Genomic DNA, 10,265 nt, shown 5'->3' on the forward strand with positions numbered 1-10,265 from the left:
GCAAACTGATTGTTAAAAAAAAACATAATACAAAATCAAATTAATCTTGATATATCAATTTGAAATGCATTTTGAAAATAAAGAGCTGGTCATCCAGTAATGAAGTGCTTTGACAGACAATAAATTACAATTAAGAGAATAAGAGAAGAGAGATCTTTAATTCTTGTGCCTTATTCCCTGGAGATTAGATAATACACACACTTGATAAGAGATATGCCTTAACAACTTCCAACACCAAACTCATTAATTTATCTTTAACTGGATGCATGTCCAGTCATTATTCCCAAGAGACAAATGAAATTACATTATCTTCTGTGCATGTAAAAACTGTTTTTAACTTGATGATGTTTCTTTTTTTTTAAGTTTTTATGAGTAGTTTTAAGCTGTAGTATTTTTGAACAGATATTCTAGATTCTATATCTCAAACCTTATACAAGAGCCCAAAATGAACAAGTCAATTAAAATAAAAAATAAAACCTGTTAAATGCAAAAAAATTAACAAAAAGAGTTGAAAATTCCAGGTGTACACCTTCATCTGGTGAATAATAAGTGTACAAATTTTCAGATTAATCCTTGCAATAGTTTCTGAGAAACGGTCCGGACAAAACCACAAAATAAAAATGAAAAAACACCTGTAAAATTCAAAATAATAATCGAATCAAGATGAAAATATCAGGTGCACAACTTCATATGGTGAATAATATGTGTACAAATTTTCAGACAAATCCTTCCAATAGTTTCTGAGTAATGGTCCGGACAAAATCTCGTCTACAGACAGACAGACAGACAGGGGTAAAATTAACGTATTTTCCAGCAGTGTGGGGTTTTTTGGGTACTGTGGGGTTAACCCCATAATGAAGAGGTCTAATTACGTTCAAAATTACTCTATGAGGTCGAAAAACCTAAAATTAGATTTAACCTCACAAAGACTTTGTCCAAATTTTGGACATGTCCTTAGCCCAAAACGCTCAGACATTCAGAAATCTGCTGTTTAGAGGAGTTCGGTAATTGAATCGAGGAGTTCCGAATACCTGAGCATGCGCATATATTTAAAACTAACTGCGCATGCGCAGAATACGGAAGTAGCTGTGTGGACATTTTGTATTAGCAGTGAGGAAATTCGGAAACACAAAAAGCAAATGCAGTAAGTCTTACTATTTTGTTGCACCACATTGAAAAAAAGCTTTGTAAGTTAATTGATATGATTCATACGTAGATTATGCAGTTGTAGAATTTATTTAAAGTCAAGGAAAGGACACTTGTAGTCCACATAAACACATACCGATTGAAAACGGGCTTTTGTGAAAAAAATTATAATGATTGAATGCACTGATAATTCTTTTTTTAATCAGAGGTCTGCAATGAAAATCGACCGATACCCTGGGGTCGGGCTAGTGGTTTTCTGCAAGAGGGTCGCCCCGTTGGCCAGTTAAAAAAGATAATATTATTTATACACGTGCAATACATGCAAAGCACACCTGGTACGTATTTTCACTCGTTTTTTGCAACAAAAATCCAAACCATTTAAATTTTCCATATAACATGCTCCAACTGTCAATAAATCTCCATAATTTAATCCGTGTTGGAGTACTACTTGGCTTATTTACTTCAAAATACGATCGTGTTTTTTTCTTAATTCGAATTTTTTCTATATCTATGGTAATTACATGCAGATATCTCATAACATAAATACATGTGATTCTTCCGATGGGAGACAAAATCTCTGGATTTTTCACGCCTCTTCCGCCCCTTCCGATTAATTTTTAAATCATCCGTGTTTAAATTTTTTTCAAATTGAATATTTTTGGCTTTAATTTTATCCTGTTTCGTAGTATAATTGCTCTCTCTCTCTCTCTCTCTCTCTCTCTCTCTCAATTCATTCTAGATACGTACCGATTTTTTATCTACTCTTCACACATTTGTTTACATGTACTTGAAATCGTACCTTAATATATAGAGAAAAAATCAGAATGGAAAAATGGAATTAATGTCACTGCAATAAATTTTCGCAGCAAGTAGGCTTCGAAGGAATCAACATGGGGTTGTATAATTAGGTTGTAAAATTTAGTGGTATATCAATTTGATAAATGACAATCAATGTTTATAAATGAGTGTAGGACATTGTAATCAGTTGTTAAAATACCCAATATGTCACATTGCTCACACAGTCGCTTGTGTAATTATGTGCCGGATAAAAAAATTCACCTATTAAAGAAATTAAACAAATTACCTTTAGATACGTTTATATAACTCTCTTTGTGTTAATGGAAAAAATATAATTGTCCTGTAAGATCAATTTGTACTTATTTTTCAAGATCGACCATTTAAAATTTAAAAGAATTAAATCACAATTAATAAAGAAATTCAAGCTTAAAGCTTCATTTTGTAATTTACAATATTAATTCATCATTACTTTGAATATTTACAGTGAGAGTATGTAACTTAGCTAATACAGGTCTATCAGTATTTTCACACCTGTTAGATTTTGATTCCGTGTTGAAGCTCTAATTGCAACTCTTGTCAAAACAAATGATTTGTATAGCATGATTATCTCGTGAATTTCACCATCAGGAGACGATCGATAGGGATTAGTTACGCTCTGGTGCACTTGACACCTGTGTTGTAGTAGAATGATTTTAAACTGCGTTAATACAAATCTTTGGTCAATTGAATAATTTTTTGTATGTGTCTGTATGTTAGATAGAAATTCTGACAGCTTAAAAAAATAATATTAAAAAATTACCAGACTTTAAAAACTTCAGCAAAGTACTTGATCGAGGATTAATTGAAAGGGGGGGGGGGTTACACTGCTGATCATTACCTGAACATATTATAGTGAAGTTTTTAAATGAATTTTATTGACACTTACTGAAATAAATTTTTATACTTTATTTAATTCACCATTAAACTGTCTTTTAATTAAAGCTTTTATATTTTTTCTTATTTAAAAAATAGATAGTAGTAAGGCACATGTATTTCTTCTTGAATGATTTGAATGTTACAAAGGAACACTCAGAGTTCCCGAAACTAGTCAAAAATATGTCGGACAATTGTCTTGTAAATATTCAAAATTCACCGGACAGTTGTAAAATTTACCGGACATTAATTTTTTGTATGTAAATTTAACATATTATAGGATTGGAAATTGTAACGATATAATAAATGATATGTGTAAATAAAAAGATGGCAGATTAAAAAAAAAATTATTGAAATATTTTGTATATGGCCTTTGTATGCAGGATTTGACGTCGCCGAAGGCGTGTGATGACCAACGCTTAATTCATGTATAAATTTATTATGTCCTTTCTGACAGATTTTAAAAATGTTTTTAAAAATAAAATCTGCAACGCGACAACTCTTGGTTGATTGTTTGGAAAATATGTTGTTTTCCAGGCTTTTTTCTTTTGGATTTTTGTATTTTATGTGCCAGGAAAAATATTACGTAAAATATCAAACTCGTTTTAAAAAGCCTGGTAAAACGTCCGATATTTCTGACTAGTTAAAATTTATTATACAACCTCCATACAGTTAAAAATATGTACTAATGATATAAAGATATGCAAATTTATCATGAAAATGATGATTTTAAGTGAATTTGTTGTCGTTTTACTACATTCAAGTCAATCCGCTATTTTTAGAAAAGGGGAAAAACGCGCTTGTATTTTAAATGCTATCAAATACATTTAAAAAAATCCAGAAGTTGGTATAATATTATCATGCTAATAGATTAAATTATAGAGAAAATAATAAATGGTAACAAATTGTCTGTAATCAAGCAGAAATAGCAGGCACTCTTGCAACCCTGCAAATTCGTCCTTCAAAACGAAAGTAGATTGTCACATTTTTTTTACTGTCAGAACTACAGAGTGCATATATTTATCATTGAAAATATTTGTTGACAGGGTTTTTAAAACTGTTTTTCCTCCCAGACTTATGGAAATTATTATTTTAATATGTAGCTTTTTATAGTAGACAATCAACGTCTACATTTTATTTAAACAAGATCTGGCGATGCCCTGACGTTTTTTTTTTTTTTTTTTTCATTCCTTTAGTTTTGCATTTGTTTATTGTCAGGACAATTGAATTAAATGATTTTGTTAAGATTATATGTAAAGGTTATACAGTCTGTAAAAAAAAAAAAATATCGGACATTTTGACCAATAAAATTAAGATTTTACCGGTCCCATTCAAAGTTCACCGGGGATCCCCGGTGGACCGGTGCGTTTCTGGAACTCTGAACACTTATGAACAAAACCTTAAAAATTTAATTTGGAATTCTTTAATTTCATATTTTTTAAATAGGCATGGATTAATATATATATATACACACATACAAAGGTTTTGTGAAATTGACATGTTTAATTAAATCAACTGTAGTGGTTATTGCTGTTTATTTATTGACTGACTGGCTACTTCTTGGGCAAACTGGAATAAGAGGCCACCTGTCTTAAGTGGCTAGTTTCTAGACTTCCCAAAGCTTAAAACAAGTTTGACTGTACTTTTTCACCTTTTACCAATATAAGAAAGTAGTTCACAGTACATTACAACTATGCTTTAAATAAATTTCGATGAATTTTAATTAGTAACTCGGAATTTTTGTATGTGATATAAATAAACATTTGCTTCTGTATTCCTTTGTAGAGTTCAGATACTGAAAGTGAACATCAGTGGAACTTTGATGATCTAGGCCGCTCTATTTTTGCAGCAACACCAGCAGGCGTCGGACATTCATAAAGTTGAAAGAACAAACCTATGACTTGAACACACAATTTGTGATCTGAATATAGTTCACAAATTTAAGGAAAGCAACTATCAAAGACATCCAGATTGATGGTTAGTACATGTTATAAGTGCCCATAAAATCAAGACAACAATATTTTTTTACAATAAATTAAAACATAACCTGTAAAAAAAAATTAAATTGAACATTATCATTTAGAAATATATTTTACTGTATTTTTTTTGACAGGTATACATGAAGTATGAATGAAAGACTTTTCAGAAGAACAAGCACAATCCCGATTCATTCTTGCCATTGTCTGCTCCTGACGGCGACATTTAGGACCTGACTTACTTTTCAGAAAAAGAAGATGAATCGATTTTTGATAGTTGATCTTAAAAAGATAACATTTTCAGGGGTCGTGGATTGAATGACATTTTCTTGCAATCTCCCATGCAGAGTTGTCGTTCGTTCCTCTCTCAGACACCTCTGCAATGGGCTCACGTCAAGATTTTTGACATAACGTATAAAGCGTGATTTTTGCAGGATTGTTTTAAATTGAATTAATAGTTCTGGACTGATTTAGTAAATATCTATCTCAAAATTCAGACATAAACATAGAAATTGAATTGTAATGAATTAAAACAAACGCACTATTTCTCGTGTTTAAAACTGTGTATACGCGAGCCAACGACAGAGGTGAATGTATGAGCCGATGGTAGAGAGTGATTTTCTTGATGGGCAACTAGTTTCAAGTATTTGGATGTCTATTCTCAAGTTACTGCAAACCTTAAATTAACTTCTTGATTATTAGTTAAATGTGAGACCGTTTCTTACTTGAAGTAATCATTTTTTGAATTGAGCTATGTAATCTCTGATTACTTATGTTTATGAGTACTGTTCAGCTTTAAGACAAAAGGATCTTTTATGAACATTGCATTCGTCATGGTGAATTTCTATACATTAAGTAACAGTCATAGTTTTTGTCCTTTTTAATTAGCGATCTCATATTAAATGTGAGAAATAATTATTAAACTGAAATATTTATTTATGTTGTTTGAATTTTATTTTTTGAAAATTGTAAATCAATTGCATGTTGTTTTTTTTTTTCATTTTATTTTAGGGGATGGGAGTGGGGGTGCAGCTCTAAGTTTGAGTATATTTTCCAAAAGGATGTACATCGTTAGTTTTGTTTAAATATCAATTTTAAAATGCAAAATGATGAGATATTAGACTACACATTTTTTCTTAAAACTTCATTTAAATTAATATATTTTGTTTAAAATAAGTAGCAACACCATGCAAGTTTTAGAGTTATTTGACAACTCACTATATACTTGTTTTTTTTTTTTTTACATTTATGAAGATTGTCTCAAATTTTGAGGGGTTTTTTCTGTGTTCTACATTTATTGACATGTTTCTTATCTGTGTTCATCTTGTCGAGTAACTGAAAAGTTTGATTAAATTTTTTTTAAAAAAATCAGGATCATCTCTTTTATTTATTATTATTAATTTACAAAGAAATTATGTATGCTTTTGATGCATAATGTACACTTCAAATTCATGCATCAGCAGATTCAAAGGGAAAATTCTCATTAGAAATAAGCAGTTAAGATAAAGAGATTATCCAATTAAAAATAGTTTGAAAAATATTTAAAACAAATTTTCAAGTATGTTATCAAAATAGGAAAAAGTATTATGAGTATAGTTTGGTATTTTTAATAGTAAAAAAAAGGATATGACGTACTGGCAATTGCATCATCTCACTCAGGGTCTTTCCGTCAGAGTTCGGAAAAACAACCTCGAATGTATTAACATCACCTGATGTTAAAGGTTATGCTTTTCTTGTTTTTTTCAAATATAGGATAGAGGAAGTAAGAAGTCCCTTTTATAGTAAGTTTTATGTAATATCATAGCATTGAATAAAATTAAACTCCATATTCCACAGATAAAAGGTCTTCATGCATTTATTTCGAAGATCATGAAAAGGGGGGGTTGTTGCCATGGCGTCTAACTAATACATTAGAGGTCATTTGTCAGCTAGTCAGAAAGGCTCGAGAAGTTGCGAATGAACATAGTGGGGGTTCTTGTTCTTTTATTACCAGTCCCTGGTAGAGTTTTTTGATATTAGAACATACTGGGGTTTTCAAACACTTAAATTTATATGGTTACTGGTATCTGTTACATGAGAATACAGCGGGGTTGTTTGTTTAACACTCTGAGGTTACTAAGATGTCTAATATTTTCTATCAGAACATATTGTGGTTCTTTTCTAACACTTTGTGGGGTTAATGTTATCTTTTATCTATATAAGAACATAATGGGGTTGTTACACATTATGGGGTTAGTGTTGTCTATTATCTTTATAAGAGTACTTAGTGGGGTTGTTGTCCAAACACTTTATGTGGTTAGTGTTGTCTATTATCTTTATGAGAGTACATAGTGGGGTTGCTGTCCAAACACTTTATGGGGTTAGTGTTGTCTTTTATATTTATAACAATACATAGTGGGGTTGCTGTCCAAACACTTTATGGGGTTAGTGTTGTCTATTATCTTTATGAGAGTACATATTAGGGTTGCTGTCCAAACACCTTATGGGGTTTGTGTTGTCTATTATCTTTATGAGAGTACATAGTGGGGTTGCTGTCCAAACACTTTATGGGGTTAGTGTTGTCTATTATCTTTATAAAAATACATAGTGGGGTTGCTGTCCAAACACTTTATGGGGTTAGTGTTGTCTATTATCTTTATGAAAGTACATAGTGGGGTTGCTGTCCAAACACTTTATGGGGTTAGTGTTGTCTATTATCTTTATGAGAGTACATAGTGGGGTTGCTGTTCAAACACTTTATGGGGTTAGTGTTGTCTATTATCTTTATGAGAGTACATAGTGGAGTTGCTGTCCAAACACTTTATGGGGTTAGTGTTGTCTATTATCTTTATGAGAGTACATAGTGGGGTTGCTGTCCAAACACTTTATGGGGTTAGTGTTGTCTTTTATCTTTATGAGTGTACATAGTGGGGTTGCTGTCCAAACACTTTATGGGGTTAGTGTTGTCTATTATCTATATAAGAACATAGTGGGGTTGCTGTCCAAACACTTTATGGGGTTAGTGTTGTCTATTATCTTTATGCGAGTACATAGTGGGGTTGTTGTCCGAACACTTTATGGGGTTAGTGTTGTCTATTATCTTTATGATAGTACATAGTGCGGTTGCTGTCCAAACACTTTATGGGGTTAGTGTTGTCTATTATCTTCATAAGAATACATAGTGGGGTTATTGTCCAAACACTTAATGGGGTTAGTGTTGTCTATTATCTTTATAAGAGTACATACTGGGGTTGTTTGTCTTATAATTTATGGGGTTAGTGTTGTCTGTTATATCTATATAGCATATTTGGGTTGTTTGTTTAACACTTTCTGGGATATTCTTGTCTATCATCTTCATGTGAAAACATGATAGGTTAATTTACTTTGATGCAACAGTTATCCTCAAATAAAAACATTTTTTTTGCATTGTTACTGATAGGCAGTAGTTGAAAAATGTTATTGCTATATCCGTTCTAAGTTCTTCAGATAAACAGTAACAATTTTAAGTACTTATAATTAGTTGCCCGTAAAGTTGACTTGATATTAAATAATTTATTTTTAACCCCACAAATATAGATCTTTAACCCCACAAATATAGATCTTTAACCCCACAAATATAGACCTTTAACCCCACAATATACCATTTGTTTGAATTCCTAATGAAACCTCTCAAGTCACCACTGTACTATTAATAACCCCACAAAGCAAAATTATAACCCCGCACCTTCCGTAAAATGCACAATGTACCTCTCAACTGTATAGTGTACCTCTCGTAAGAACAGACAGACGGACAGACGGACATGGTGATTCCAATATACCCCCCCCTAAACTTTGTTTGCGGGAGGTATAATTAAAATTGGTATTTTTGAGGATCGAGGAGTAAGCTCGTTATCAAATGATTCGAATTATAAACAAATTGTGTAAGATTACAATCCTGCATTCTTTTCTGGTGACCGTACTATAGCAAACAACTCTTTAAATACATAAGAATAATTGAATTTTCTCAAAGGAAGATTATATGTACATGTATGTTAATGTAATGAATACGGGGGAAATTTCGCCCCCGTTTTTATTTACATAATAAATATAAATGAGCAAATGAAATATTACTAAACTATAATGGATTTATTAACTCGTAACTACACAAGACTAGGTAAAATATTGTATACAAAACATTTATAAACTAATGTTACACATACTTCTTGACTAGAAGTCTATCACATGCATGATTTACATCTACAGTGTATAATATAGTGATTATTACAATATGATTAAATTCATGAATTTGTAATTTTTTACTGCAGTACGATAATGATGCAAAAAAAAAAAAAAATTATGGATTATCTCTCTTTGACTACATTGTAAAGAAGCCTGTGTGTCCTGTTATATTTACATTATCCTCCTACTCATTTTCTACTAGTATCCTCACGAGGCAGTAACTGTAAAAAAAAATTTCATTTATGACCCCCCCTCCAAAAAAACTTATAATGGTTTTGTTTAAATCCCCCCCCCAAAAAAAAATAATGTATAAAATGTTCTTAGGATACTAGTAACTTTACATACACATACTTTTTTCAACCCAAATATATACCAGTATTATATAGGTATAAGCAAGATAAAGATATCAATTTCTCTTTTTGACTTTATTTGTGGGTGTGGATAACAACACAAAATTTCACTTTCCTTTGGTTTCATCAGGAGGAATTTTTACAATAATTTGAAAATTAGGTAACCATTAATTTTGTTTATTTTGAAAAATGAAATAAAAATAATAAAAACATGATGACTAGTCAATGTGCAAGTTACATTATAATTAAAGTGAAACAGGTAACAGAGAAGATACATGTGTATTGTGTTGAAAATAGCCATTTCTTTTCTCCTCATGATTAAAAAATTTTAAAACAAGAGGCCCATGGACCACTTTGCTCACCTGAACACATCAGTTAGGACACAAATAAGTTCAGCATTGAAAAGTTTACTAGGGGGAGCCTTGAATTCTATAATACTTGAAGATGTCTCTGGTATATCAATATAACATAACTTTGCTATAATTATTGAGAAAAAGATTTTTAAAGATTTTTTTCCAGCATATTTATTTTTCAAAGTTTCATCTCCCTTGTCGCCCCTCCCTGCCCCAAGGGGTCATGATTTGAACAAATCCAAATCTTCAATACACGAGAATCTTTATACATGTCAATATGACAAGACATACATGTAGCTTTACTCTTCTTGAGAGGAAAATTTTTTTTCTCTATATTCTTATGTAAAACTTCAATCCACCAACATTACCCATCCCAGAGGGTTATGATTTGAACAATCTTGAATCTTCACCACCTGAGGATGCTTATATATCACCAATCATAGATTTTCTGTTCTTCTTTGGATTTCTAGAGATAATACGTTGTATTTCCATTAGTGAACTCTTTAGAATTAGAGGCGCGTTTGGTCATCTGA

At 31.4% G+C, this 10,265-nt stretch overlaps 1 long non-coding RNA gene across 2 annotated transcripts; it reads left to right on the forward strand.

Annotated features, from left to right (window-relative positions):
- The first annotated feature begins 795 nt into the window (after nucleotides 1-795).
- LOC134254166 (uncharacterized) lies at nucleotides 796-5,040 on the forward strand. 2 transcript variants are annotated; one of them, XR_009989268.1, is made up of 4 exons: nucleotides 796-1,144; nucleotides 1,353-1,481; nucleotides 4,642-4,833; nucleotides 4,970-5,040. It is a non-coding gene; the product is annotated as an uncharacterized LOC134254166 (long non-coding RNA). The 2 variants fall into 2 exon arrangements; XR_009989267.1 differs by lacking the exon at nucleotides 1,353-1,481.
- Nucleotides 5,041-10,265: the final 5,225 nt, after the last annotated feature.

The sequence above is a fragment of the Saccostrea cucullata genome, unplaced genomic scaffold, assembly GCF_032062105.1.
Source record: "Saccostrea cucullata isolate Sc308-1 unplaced genomic scaffold, CSIRO_AGI_Scuc_v1 ctg239, whole genome shotgun sequence".
Lineage (NCBI taxonomy): Eukaryota > Metazoa > Mollusca > Bivalvia > Ostreida > Ostreidae > Saccostrea > Saccostrea cuccullata.